Here is a 14,419-nt window from a genome sequence, read left to right as displayed (position 1 = left end):
AAGCTTGCAAAGGAAATCTGCACTACAATGAACTCTCACTTCCCCCCGGTCAAAAGGGCCATCAGAATAAAGTGTAAAATCCAGAAAGGCAGGACAGGCCATGGAGAACTGGGAGCCTTGTTATTCTGATGGGCAGGATGTAAATTGCCAACAGACACTCGGGAGAAGTGTATGGTGTTTCCTGAAACATCTAAAAAACAAAGCAACAGAGCCTAGGGCACTTCCACTTATGGTCCTATAGCTTAGGGAAATTAATATCAAAAAGACACAGCAACCCCAAAATTTGGGACGGCTCTTTTTACAGGAATCTCTTCTACGGCACAAGGTAAATATCCCAGAGAGCAAATAATGGATAAAGAAGTTGCGGTACTTATGTACAACAGAATACCACGCAGCAATGAAATCTATGTCACCAGGCCCGTTCCAGCATAATTAGTGGATTGAGGCACGATGATTCTAAGTGAAATAAGTCACACAGAAAAAGAAACATCATAAGGTATCACTAATACACGGAATGTGAACTTGGCTACACATGAACTGAATTACAAAACAGAACAGGGTCTCAAGTTTAGAAAACCAACTTATGCCTGCTTAAGGGGGAAGGTGAGTTGGGGTGCTGCATAAAAGCAGAGTTTGAAATTAGCACAGATAAAGTTCCTTAAGCCAAATATGTAATAGACGAGAGCTACCCCTTGCTCAACGAAATGGATTCAACAATGAGGTATCACCTCACACCTGGTAGAATAGGCATCATTGAAAATCTACAAACAAAAAATGCTGGAAAGGGTGTGGAGAAAAGGAACCCTCTCCCACTATTGTTGGGAATATAAATTGATACAGTCATTATGGAGAACAATATGGAATTTCTTAAGAAACTAACAATAGAATTACCATATGATACAGCAATCCCAGTACTGGACATATACCCAGACAAAACCATAAATCAAAAAGAGTCATTCACCGCAATGTTCATTGCATCACTATTTACAATATCGAGGTAATGGAAGCAACCTAAATGCCCACAGACAGACGAATGCATAAAGCTGTGGTACATATATAAAATGGAATATTACTAAGCCATGAAAAGGAATGAAATTGGGTCATTTGTAGAGACGTCGATGGATCTAGAGACTGTCATACAGAGTGTAGTAAGTCAGAAAGAGAAAAACAAATCTTGTATATTCATGCATATATGTGGAACCTAGAAAAACTGTACAGATTAACCATTTTGCAAGGCATAAATAGAGCAACAGATGTAGACAACAAACGTATGGAAAACAAGGGGGGAAAGCTGTTGGGGGGTGGTGGTGGGAGGAGTTGAGAGACTGGGATTGGCATGTATACATTTATATGTATAAAATAGATAACCAATAAGAACCTGCTGTATAAAAATATAAAATAAAATTCAAAATTAAAAAGAAATAAAATTTAAAAAATAAAACAGAAAAAACAATTATTCCCTGCACATACATGTATTTATATGAATAAATTATTTCCATGCTTATATCTGTAAATACAAAAAAGAGGAATAAAATCTACCTTGAACCAAAAACGAAAAAGAGAAAAAAAACACAGAACCCACCAGTTACACAGAGGAAAACCGTATCAGGGCACTTGCTCCAGTTGTAAACAATTCTGAAGTTGGTCAGTGGTGGGGAATCGTCTCCCATTCAGCCAGCAGCCCCCACGCAACAAGCGTCCTCATTGCAAAGCTGGGGCACCGTGCCGAGGCATCTGTGAGTAAACGTGAGCTGAGCCCCAGGCCAGTTGCTGCTGAACTATTCCCACCCGTCCCAGGTAAAACACCTGAATATATACAAGGACTTGAAAGCCTAGAGGAAGGGCCATAGAGCCACACGAGTGACAGCATGCCGGCCGACTTGGTGCCTGCAGGCCAGCCAGGATGGTCCTGGCCCTGGGTGCTCTTCTGGAAGATTTCCATTTCCCTGCCTGAGATACCCGTCCTGTCCCTGCCCCCACTGCTTTTTTCCTTCCTCACCTCTGCCCAGGGAGAAATTCCAGCAGCAGGTATGGGTGACACATCCTCTTCTTTAGCAGGTGGCAGCCTGGCAATTGCTGCAGAAAGTCCAGCAGAGCCCCACTCACACTGGGCCACCCACAAAGCCGTGGCCTCTCACTCCCTCCCACCAGCCCAGCCCCGAGACTGCTGACAGGGCAGAGAAAATGGCGTCAGGCACGGCTGCAGGGGCTCTTGCTGCCTGGAGTGGTATTTATATTGATCTCATCCCAGGCACACCTGGGGAGGGCTGGCCGGCACGGTAAGGCTGCCCAGGTCAGCCAATCATCACCCCTCAGGGGCTCACAGTTGCAGAAAATGGAACTTGCTGAACCGGCCAGGTCCAAGGAACAGGTGTGGGCTCCTGAGAGTCAGGATAGACAAGGGGCTGCAGCTTTGGCTTGTTTTCTAATCATTTTATCTGGCCCATGAGTGGGAGACAACTTCAAGAAAACCCTCTCCTAATGAGAGGAACCCAGGAGTCAGGGAGAGGAGGGGTGGGTGGTGGTTGGAGACAGAGGCCTGGTGCCCCGGGTGCAGTGGAAGTCTCTGGAAGACCAGGTGGAGGGAGGCCTCACGGAGTGATGCCCAGGGTCACAGACCTGTCGCAGCTGCTGTTTGTTAGTTCAAGTCCTGCTCTGAGGTGCTCTGTGTCAGCTCTGAGCGACAGGTGAGCTGGGGGTGCTCTGCAATGAGGGCTATGTGCACGGTTCCTGTGTGCCCAGCCCTGCCACGGTACCTGCAAGGGTAGCTCTGTATCCTGGGAGGGGCCTGACCACGAGAGCCCCGTGGGCTGGGGTGGGGGTGGGGTACCTGCCCAGGTGAGCTCCATATTCTGGGATTGGTCTGACCACGAGAGCCCCATGGGCTGCTGGGGACCTGGTAAAGGATGTCAGGACAGTCAGTGAAGCCACCGAGGATATACCTCCAGTTGCTCCTAATTCCTACACCCTGCTGGTCATTCTACCAACCACCAGGACATGGTATTCTGTATTAGTCTTCAATGATGCCTTCTTTTGTATTCCATTAGTCCCAGAGTCACAAGAAATTTTGGCTTGTGAGTGGCAGGACTCAACATACAACTAAAACAATACTTCCGGGCCGTCTGGCCCCAAGGGTGCAAAAATTCCCACACCATCTTTGGGGAAAGCTTAGCTAAAGACCTAAAAGTTCTACCTCTGGAAAAGGAAACCCTCCTTCAATATGCAGACGACATTCTGATCACCAGCCCTACTAAGGAGGCCTCTGAACTACCAAGCCAATAAAGGATAGAAGTTGTCCAAGAAAAAGCTCAAATATCACAGACTGCGGTGACCTGCCTGGGCTTCATTCTCACAGAAGGTCAGAGAAGCCCATCCCAGGAAAGGGAAGAAACCATTTTCAGCCTTACCCCTTTCTAAAACTAGAAGACAGCTTAGGGGTTCCTGGGGAGGCCAGGGTGTGCTGCTTCTGGATCCCTAACTACAGTCTACTAGCTGGGCCTCTATATGAAACACTGAAAGGAAAAGATGATGATCCTTTTGAATAGAATCCAGAAGTGGCCTTTCAAGAATGGAAAGAGCAGTCAATTCAGACCCTTGCCCTGGAACTCCCTAATTTAGCTAAACCCTTTGACCTTTACATTCCCGGTGAAAGGTGAATCGCCATTGGAGAATTAGTGCAAAAACTGGGACCACTTGAAATGGAACAATGCAAGAATGCCATCCAGGTAGGATAAACTACGGTCACTAAGGGGCTTGGCCCACTGCCACATCTGGCCAAGATACTGGCGGTATCTAAAAACCTGGAAATCAGCAGCCCAAAAGGCCACCTCCCTCCTAAGGGAAAAGGACCCCACGTGGTGATCCTAACCACCAACCATGCCCTGAAGTTGCAGGGTTCGCTCCGTGGGCACACCGACCTCGAGTGAGGAGGCCCTCCAACTCCAACATCCAGAGAGATAACCGGGGGCAACAGGGCACCATGACGACTCGTGTGAACATCACTTGACCTGGAGTTTCTCTCATAAAACAACAAGAGTGTGTCCCAAAAGAGTAGACTACTGCTTGCAGGACTTACTGCACCCAGAGGGGAGCTAATAATCTTGGCGGGGGAACAGTATACCACACTGTCACCATAGAAAAGCCTACAGACACCGTGATGATGGTGGCCAATAAGACCGGCTGGACTCCTGTTTACTTCAAAAGGCTGTTGACTCAGTAGCCATCATGGTCCTTGATCACCACTGACCCTGGACTGTCTGGGAGTTGAGCGGGCAGGGCTCTGACACCTGGTGCTGTTTGTACGTTAATTCAGGGGCCTAACTGAAGAAAGCGCAGACTACTGGTCAGAGCATCTAGGCTGGCAGAGACGGTCAGCCTAAGGTGGCCGAACAAATGTGGGGCGGGGTGAAACCGGCCCCCACAGCGTCTCTGCACATCTCTTTCCTGGACCCTTAAAGGTCATTAGAATCTATAACACTTCCAATGCTGGTGCTCAGGTGGACGAGCAGGGAGGCAGGGGTCCTGGGGACAATCAACGTCACCGGGAGGCTGCTGGGGAGAAGCTCTGACCCTCGCCCCAGGGTATGAGGGCTCCCAACTCAGCACTCAGCAGTTACAGAAGAAGGGTCTGCACCCTCAGCACTCCAAGAATGAGGAACGGGACAAAAGGCAGAGGAGGGGTTTGTCCCCAGCAAAGCCCATTAAAAATCCCTGGGAGATAAAAATAGAATCTGGGCAATAAAGTCAAGTCTAACCTTCTTTATCCTTTGTGCTTTGTCTAATTTCACGTGCTCCTAGGGTCCCGCATGCAGAGGTTCCACACCCGGCACTTCAGACCAGATTTCCTAGTGCAGAATGGCTGGGTCGACACCTCAGCTCCTGGGGCCCAGTGCAGACTCCACGATATAGAGCCTGAGCTACAGCCAACCCGGCCCTCGAGAGCTCCGCCGCCTCCCTCCCTCCCACTGACTCTGACAGGATCTCTACACAGCAGCCCAGCCCACAGCCCACGGGGTAGTGCATGCTCTCACCTCTCCATTCTCTGATCAAAATATAAAGGTTCCTTTGCTTGTGAACCAAACTCAGTCTCGATCTGTTGGCCCCAATGACACTGGGCAGGGGGACACTTGTTGGGGTCCACTCTGGAGGATCAGTAACAGAAATTGAGACTATTGTAACCTCAATGAACAGATGTGTGAGCCAAAGTGTAGTTAACATAGAACAGTGTATAAGGCTCGGGTAAAATAAGATGTTTTTAACACTTCCATTTGATATTTCCATCACTTTTTATAAGCAAGTTCAGTGAAAAGGTTTGTCTTATTTGTCAGGTCAATATTAGAGAAACGAAGTGATTTCTTTCCAAGGATGTACAGCTAATAATCTTGGTTAAACCTTCAATCTTGTTTTAAATGCTTTTCCATTGAAAATGATACCTCTCTTTCAGCTCCCCCATTTCTGAGAAGTATAAAATCTTATAATTTATTATTACCAAAGGGGAAAGGTGGGAGGAGGGATAAATTAACAGTTTGGAATGAACACATACACACTGCTATGTATAAAATAGATCATCAACAAGGAACTACTGTATAGCACAGGGAACTACACTCAACATTTTGCAATAACCTATAAGGGGAAATAATCTGAAAAAGAATAGATATTTTTATTGACATCATCTATCAATGACAGTTAAAGTGTAGCCTAAGGGAAGCTGGTGGTGAGTGCTTCTGACCCTGAAGACTTCAATCATCTAAAGTTTGGACTCTGCCTACTTCCCAAGGCCCTTAATGAACATATGTGTAGCCGTAGCTTAAAAAATTCCCCAGTTTGGGTTTCGGGGAGACACTGATTTTGAAAAAGCCCTGGTGTTCTCCTTACATGAATGGGACTCTTCCTACTGCTAAAACATGTCTGTCACACCCAGAGGATGGTATACCATCTGATCGGGAAGAGTTTGGAAAAGGCATCTCATCTCCTCATCTCCTGGTGCTCGGGTTCACCCCTCCAGCGTCTTTACTAACAGTCTCCCCACTTGGAGATGTCAGCACTGTCAACATCCTGTTGCGTACAGTTTGGAATTTGTCCAGAGGATGAAGCGGAAGGATGAGGAACAATGAGAGACAAGTCCTAGGTGTTCAGACAGGCACATGTCACTCTAATTTCCAATCAGGAAGACGAATTGACCAAAGGCTAGGGTTGCCCATGGAAACAGTATAGGGCTTGAGGAAATCCCGCTGCTTTGTGGCCAGTTCCCATAAACACGAGTTGAACAATGGAACTCAGGGGCAGTAAAATTCACAAAACTGCAGAGTTGAAAATATCCATCACTGAAAAATGTCTTGAGGAAAGTCAGAGAAAAGGACTTGTAAGCAAGGGAGAATGGCAGGAAAGGGATTTGAGGAGGTAGAAAGGACTCGCCATTAAGCACAAGAAAAGGAGCTGAACATTGCCAACATTGCAGTTGGCCAAAAAGGGTGTATGCGTTCTTTTCTGTATATATTCAAGAAAAGGGCATACACTTTTTTAGCCAACCAAACAGGTGGGCACTGGAAGTCAATACTACAAAAGATATCACTTCGCATCAGTCAGAAGAGCCATCCTCATAAAGCGTAAACAACAGAAATGCAGGACAGGGCAACGAGAAGAGGGAGCCCTGTGAGACTTATAGTGGAAATGTATATTGCCAACGGCCATTCTGGAGAAGTGTATTGTGTTTACTAAAGCATCTAAAAAATGAGCTACAGAGCATAGGGCACTTGCACTCATGGGCGTATATCTTGGGAAAAACAAAAATCGAGAGGACACAGGCACCCCAATGTTTACCCCCTCTCTGTTTAAAAGATCCTCGACTAGGATATAACTTAAATGTCTCTGGAGGGAAAAAATGGATAGAGATGTGGTACTTAGGTAGAGTGGAATATTCTTCAGCCTGGAAATCAATGAAATATGGCCAGTTGTAACAACTCCGGAGGAGTTACGTATGATCATTCTAAGTGACAGAATTCAAAAAGAAAAAGACACATATCATAAGATATCACTTAAAGGTGGAATCCAAAATGGCTACACATGAAATAAATTACAAAACAAAAACATAGTCAAATATGTAGAAAACACGCATAAGGCTGCTAAACGGGAAAGGTGGGGAGGGGTGAGGCATCATCCAGGAGGTTGAAATTAGCAAAGATACCATTCCAAATACCAAACTGATAATCAACAAGGCCTACACGGTAGCTAAAAGAACTGCACTCAGCACACTCAAGTCACCGGAAAAGAATATATACGACTGGTAAGAATCTGAAAAAGAATTTATTGATGTCTCTCTGTACGTGAATCAAGTGGATGTACAGCAGCAAGAAACAGAGCTTTGAAAATCAGCTGTAACCAATATAGTAATAAATTGAAAAAAATAAACGACAGAGAGACAGAGAAAACCTCTTACAACTTTTCCTCAGGGACGGTGATGCAACATGGATTGAACACATCTAGACCCACAGCAGGATGAGACATAAGGCTGGAAACTGTTTGTGCTAAGAGAAATGTGAGGTTGGGTGAGGAAATGCACACCCTTTAAAGTAATACTACCTGGTACCCATTCAATGGGTCCCAAATCTGCAGGTTCAAGGGATCTTCCTACAGCTAAAACATGCATGGAAAACCCAGAGGACTGTACACCATGTGATCGGGAGATGTGTCTAAAATGCACCTCATTTATCCTCTCCTGGTGCTCCTGTTCACCATTCCAGCCACGCTACTTAGAATCTCCCCACTTGGAGAATCAGCACATTTAAACTCCTGTTTCACACATTTTGCAAATTGTGAGGAGGATGAACGGGAAGAGGGGGAACCAATGAGAGAAGAGTTGTAGGGGTTTGGACGGGCACATATCACTCTAATTTCCCATTAAGAATAAGAATTAAAGAAAGGCTCAGCCTGCCTCGCCGGAGCCAAAATAGGGCCTGAAGCAATCCTGCGGGTTTGAGGCCAGCTCACAAAAGAGCAACTTAAAAAATGGAGCTCAGGGTCACTGCAATTCACAAACCTGCAGAGTTATAAATGAAAACTAACGTCCAAAAATATGTTGAGGTAAGGCAAAGAAGAGGATCTGAATGCAAGACAGAATTGCAAGAAACAGATTTCAAGAGATAGATTGGACTCGTCTTTAACGCACATGAAAAGCGGCAGAATTTCGACAATGATGCAGTTGGCCCAAAAGGGCGTATGCGTTTTTTCCTGATTATATCCAGGAAAAAACGCATACGCACTTTATGGGCAACGAAGCAAGCAAGCAATGCAAATGTGCACAACAAAGAAGTCTCACTTCCCACCGGTCAAAAGGGCCATCCTAAAAAATTGTAAAAACCAGAAATGCAGGACAGGCCATGGAGAACAGGGAGCCTTTATACGCTGATGGGCAGTGTGTGAACTGCCGAGAGCCACTCTGGAGAAGTGTATGGTGGTTCCTAAATCATCTAAAAAACAGAGCTACAGAGCATAGGACACTTCCAATCATGGGAGTATATCTAGGGAAGTCTAAAAATCAACAAGACACAAGCACACCACAGTTTAGGGCTACTCTGTTTACAAGAACCTCAACTTCAGTACACCTTAAATATCCCAGGAAAGAGAACAATGGATAAAGAAGATGTGGTACTTATGTACAATGGAATATCTCTTCACCATGAAATCAATGTAATAAGGCTAGTAGAAGGATAAAGAGTGGATTTAGGTCCGATAATACTACTTGAAATAAGTCAAACAGAAAAAGAAACATATCATAAGATATCACTTATAGAGGGAGGGTAAATATGGCTGCACAAGAAATGAATTACAGAACAGAACAGTGTCTCACATTTAGAAAACACACTTATGTCAGCTTAAGGGGAAAGGAGAGGTGGGGTGATGCATAAAACCAGAGTTTGAAATTAGCACAGATACCGTTCAATAAACCAAATAGGTATTAGACAAGATCTACACCTTGCTCAATGAACTGGCCTCAACACACCCTATACACCGCAGAGAAATATATCTGAGGAATAAGAATCTTAAAACCCATGTATTGATATATCTCCATAAGGGAATCAAGTGTGTGCAGAGCGGCACAAACACAGCAGTGAAAAGGAGCTAAACCCCATTATAGAAATAAATTTTAAAAACAAAACGCTGAAACAATGAAAGAGAGAAAAATTCTTACAAAATTCGCTCAGGGGCTGTGATGCAACCTGGATTGACCACATATAAACCCACAGCTGGATAAGACATAAGGCGGGACACTTGGGGCTGACAGGATTGGTGAGCTTTGGTGAGCAACTGCCGAAAGTTTAATGCAATACTTCATGCTACTCAGTCCAAGGGTCCCAACACTCCAGGTTGAAGGGAATCTTCCTACAGCTAAACCATGCTTGGGAAACCCAGCGACTGGTATACCATATGATCGGGAAAGGTTTCTAAAACGCACCTCATTTTTCCTCTCCTGGGGCTCCGGATCGACATTCCAGCCGCTTTACTAACAACATCCCCACATGGAGTCAATGCCTTTAAGTTCTGGTATCGCACAGTCTGCAGTTAGTGCAGAGGATGAATGGGAATAGGGGGAACCAGTGAGAAACTAGCTGTAGCGGTTTCAATGGGCACATGTCACTCTAATATCACATCAGTAAGAAGAATTAACCAAAGGCACAGCAAGGTGCCCCAGAAGAAAAATAGGGCTTCAAGGAATCCTGTGGTTATGGGGCAAGACCACAAAAATAAGAGCTAAAAAATGGAGCTAAGGGCCACTGCAATTCAAAAACCTGCAGAGTTATAAAGGCCAACTATTTTTTAAAATATATTGAGGTAAGGCTATGAAGAGGCATTGAAAGCAAGGCAGAATTGCAGGAAACCGATTTCAGGAGGTAGACAGGAATTGCATTGAAAGCATAGGAAAAGAGGCAGAACGTCCACAATGATGCACTTGGCCAAAAAGGGCGTATGCGTTTTTTCCTGAATATATTCAGGAAAAAACACAGACGCCCTTTTTGGCCAACCAAGCAAGCTTGCAAAGGAAATCTGCACTACAATGAAGTCTCACTTCCTCCCGGTCAAAAGGGCCATCTGATAAAAGTGTAAAATCCAGAAAGGCAGGACAGGCCATGGAGAACTGGGAGCCTTGTTATGCTGATGGGCGGGATGTAAATTGCCAACAGACACTCGGGAGAAGTGTATGGTGTTTCCTGAAACATCTAAAAAACAAAGCAACAGAGCCTAGGGCACTTCCACTTATGGTCCTATAGCTTAGGGAAATTAAAATCAAAAAGACACAGCCACCCCAAAGTTTGGGACGCCTCTGTTTACAAGAACCTCGTTTACCGTACAAGTTCAATATCACAGAAAGTGAAAAATGGATAAAGAACTTGTGGTACTTACGTACAATGCAGTATCACTCAGCAATGAAATCTATGTCATCAGGCCCGTAGCAGCATAATGAGTGGATTCAGGTACGATGATTCTAACTGAAATAAGTCACACAGAAAAAGAAACATCATAAGATATCACTAATACACTGAATGTAAACTTGGCTACACAGGAACTGAATTCCAAAATAGAACAGGGTCTCATATTTAGAAAACCAACTTATGCTCGCTTAAGGGGAAAGGTGAGTTGGGGTGCTGCATAAAACGAGAGATTGAAATGAGCACAGATAATGTTCCTTAAGCCAAATATGGAATAGACAAGAGCTACTCCTTGCTCAACGAAATGGACTCAACACCCCATATTAAACGCCTAAGAATGTACCTGACTAGTAATTATCTTAAAACCTATGGATTGCTATGTCTCCAAAAGAGAATCAAGCGTGTGTACAGGGGCATAAACGCAGCAGTGATAGGATTGGAGAGGTTCGGTGAGCAAATGAAGACCCTTTGAAGACATATTGCATGGTACCCATTCCACGGGTCTCAACTCTCCAGGTTTAAGGTATTCTTCCTTCAGCTAAAACATGCATGTTGAACCCAGAGTATGATCAACCGTGTGAACGGGAGACGTGTTCAAATATGTCTCAGTTTTCCTCCCCTGGTACTCGGGTGCAACATTCCAGACGCTTTACTAACAGTCTCCCCACTTGGAGAGTCAGCGCCTTTAACCTCCTGTTTGGCCCAGTTTGCAATTTCTGCGGAAGATGAACAGGAATAGCGAGAACCAATGAGAGACTAGCTGGAGGTGTCTGGACGGGCAAATTTAACTCTCATTTCCCACCAGGAAGAGGAATTAACCAAAGGCTCAGCGTGCCGTGCCGGAACCAGATTAGGGCCTGAAGCCATGCTGCGGTGTTGCGGCCAGGTCACAAGAAAGCGAGTTGAAGAAAGGAGCTCAGGGGCACTGTAATTCACAAACCTGCAGAGTTATAAATGACAGCTATCGTCCAAAAATAGACTGAAGTAAGGCTGCCAAGAGGACTTGAAAGCGGGGCAGAATTGCAGGAAACCGATTTCAGGAGGTAGACTGGAATTGCATTGAAAGCATAGGAAAAGAGGCAGAACGTCCACAATGATGCACTTGGCCAAAAAGGGCGTATGCGTTTTTTCCTGAATATATTCAGGAAAAAACGCATACGCGCTTTTTGGCCAACCAAGCAAGCTTGCAAAGGAAATCTGCACTACAATGAAGTCTCACTTCCCCCAGGTCAAAAGGGCCATCTGAAAAAAGTGTAAAATCCAGAAAGGCAGGACAGGCCATGGAGAACTGGGAGCCTTGTTATGCTGATGGGCGGGATGTAAATTGCCAACAGACACTCCGGAGAAGTGTATGGTGTTTCCTGAAACATCTAAAAAAACAAAGCAACAGAGCCTAGGGCACTTGCACTTATGGTCCTATAGCTTAGGGAAATTAAAATCAAAAAGACACAGCCACCCCAAAGTTTGGAACGGCTCTGTTTACAAGAACCTCGTTTACAGTACAAGTTCAACATCGCAGAAAGTGAAAAATGGATAAAGAAGTTGTGGTATTCACTTACAAAGCAATATCACTCAGCAATGAAATCTATGTCATCAGGCCCTTAGCAGCACAATGAGTGGATTCAGGTACGATGATTCTAACTGAAATAAGTCACACAGAAAAAGAAACATCATAAGATATCAGTAATACACGGAATGGAAACTTGGCTACACAGGAACTGAATTACAACACAGAACAGGGTCTCAAATTTAGAAAACCAACTTATGCTTGCTTAAGGGTAAAGGTGAGTTGGGGTGCTGCATAAAACCAGAGATTGAAATGAGCACAGATAAAGTTTCTTAAGCCAAATATGGAATAGACAAGAGCTACTCCTTGCTCAACGAAATGGACTCAACACCGCATATTAAACGCCTAAGAATGTACCTGAGTAGTAAGTATCTTAAAACCTATGGATTACTATGTCTCTGAAAGAGAATCAAGCATGTGTACGGAGGCATAAACGCAGCAGTGATAGGATTGGAGAGGTTCGGTGAGCAAATGAAGACCCTTTGAAGTCATATTGCATGGTACCCATTCCACGGGTTTCAACTACCCAGGTTTAAGGTATTCTTCCTTCAGCTAAAACATGCATGTGGAACCTAGAGTATGATCAACCATGTCATCGGGAGACGTGTTCAAATATGTCTCAGTTTTCGTACCCTGGTACTCGGGTGCAACATTCCAGATGCTTTACTAACACTCTCCCCACTTGGAGAGTCAGTCCCTTTAACCTCCTGTTTGGCTCAGTTTGCAATTTCTGCGGAAGATGAACAGGAATAGCGAGAACCAATGAGAGACTAGCTGGAGGTGTCTGAACGGGCAAATTTAACTCTCATTTCCCACCAGGAAGAGGAATTAACCAAAGGCTCAGCGTGCCGTTCCGGAACCAGATTAGGGCCTGAAGCCATCCTGCGGTGTTGCGGCCAGGTCACAAGAAAGCGAGTTGAAGAAAGGAGCTCAGGGGCACTGTAATTCACAAACCTGCAGAGTTATAAATGACAGCTATCGTCCAAAAATAGACTGAAGTAAGGCTGCCAAGAGGACTTGAAAGCGGGGCAGAATTGCAGGAAACCGATTTCAGGAGGTAGACTGGAATTGCATTGAAAGCATAGGAAAAGAGGAAGAACGTCCACAATGATGCACTTGGCCAAAAAGGGCGTATGTGTTTTTTCCTGAATATATTCAGGAAAAAACGCATACGCCCTTTTTGGCCAACCAAGCAAGCTTGCAAAGGAAATCTGCACTACAATGAAGTCTCACTTCCCCCCGGTCAAAAGGGACATCGGAAAAAAGTGTAAAATCCAGAAAGGCAGGACAGGCCATGGAGAACTGGGAGCCTTGTTATGCTGATGGGCGGGATGTAAATTGCCAACAGACACTCGGGAGAAGTGTATGGTGTTTCCTGAAACATCTAAAAAATAAAGCAACAGAGCCTAGGCACTGCCTCTTATGGTCCTATAGCTTAGGGAAATTAAAATCAAAAAGACACAGCCACCCCAAAGTTTGGGACGCCTCTGTTTACAAGAACCTCGTTTACAGTACAAGTTCAACATCGCAGAAAGTGAAAAATGGATAAAGAAGTTGTGGTATTTACTTACAAAGCAATATCACTCAGCAATGAAATCTGTGTCATCAGGCCCTTAGCAGCACAATGAGTGGATTCAGGTATGATGATTCTAACTGAAATAAGTCACACAGAAAAAGAAACAACATAAGATATCAGTAATACACAGAATGTAAACTTGGCTACACAGGAACTGAATTACAGAACAGAACAGGGTCTCAAATTTAGAAAACCAACTTATGCTTGCTTAAGGGGAAAGGTGAGTTGGGGTGCTGCATAAAACCAGAGATTGAAATGAGCACAGATAAAGTTCCTTAAGTCAAATATGGAATAGACAAGAGCTACTCCTTGCTCAACGAAATGGACTCAACACCGCATATTAAACGCCTAAGAATGTACCTGACTAGTAAGTATCGTAAAACCTATGGATTGCTATGTCTCCAAAAGAGAATCAAGCATGTGTACAGGGGCATAAACGCAGCAGTGATAGGATTGGAGAGGTTCGGTGAGCAAATGAAGACCCTTTGAAGTCATATTGCATGGTACCCATTACACGGGTCTCAACTACCCAGGTTTTAGGTATTCTTCCTTCAGCTAAAACATGCATGTGGAACCCAAGTATGATCAACCATGTGAATGGGAGACGTGTTCAAATATGTCTCAGGTTTCCTCCCCTGGTACTCGGGTGCAACATTCCAGACGCTTTACTAACACTCTCCCCACTTGGAGAGTCAGCGCCTTTAACCTCCTGTTTGGCCCAGTTTGCAATTTCTGCGGAAGATGAACAGGAATAGCGAGAACCAATGAGAGACTAGCTGGAGGTGTCTGGACGGGCAAATTTAACTCTCATTTCCCACCAGGAAGAGGAATTAACCAAAGGCTCAGCGTGCC

General features: G+C 44.7%; 1 long non-coding RNA gene across 5 annotated transcripts in view; it reads right to left on the bottom strand.

The window, feature by feature from the left end:
• LOC307181295 overlaps positions 1 to 14,419 on the bottom strand; it is a 1,377,052-nt gene that overhangs the window by 798,713 nt on the left and 563,920 nt on the right. The gene's annotated exons all lie outside the window — the stretch shown is intronic.

This window comes from Stenella coeruleoalba (genome assembly GCF_951394435.1).
Source record: "Stenella coeruleoalba genome assembly, contig: scaffold_34, whole genome shotgun sequence".
In the NCBI taxonomy this organism is placed as follows: domain Eukaryota; kingdom Metazoa; phylum Chordata; class Mammalia; order Artiodactyla; family Delphinidae; genus Stenella; species Stenella coeruleoalba.
Note: the sequence above shows the minus strand (reverse complement) of the source record. Positions and strands in the feature narration are given on the sequence as shown.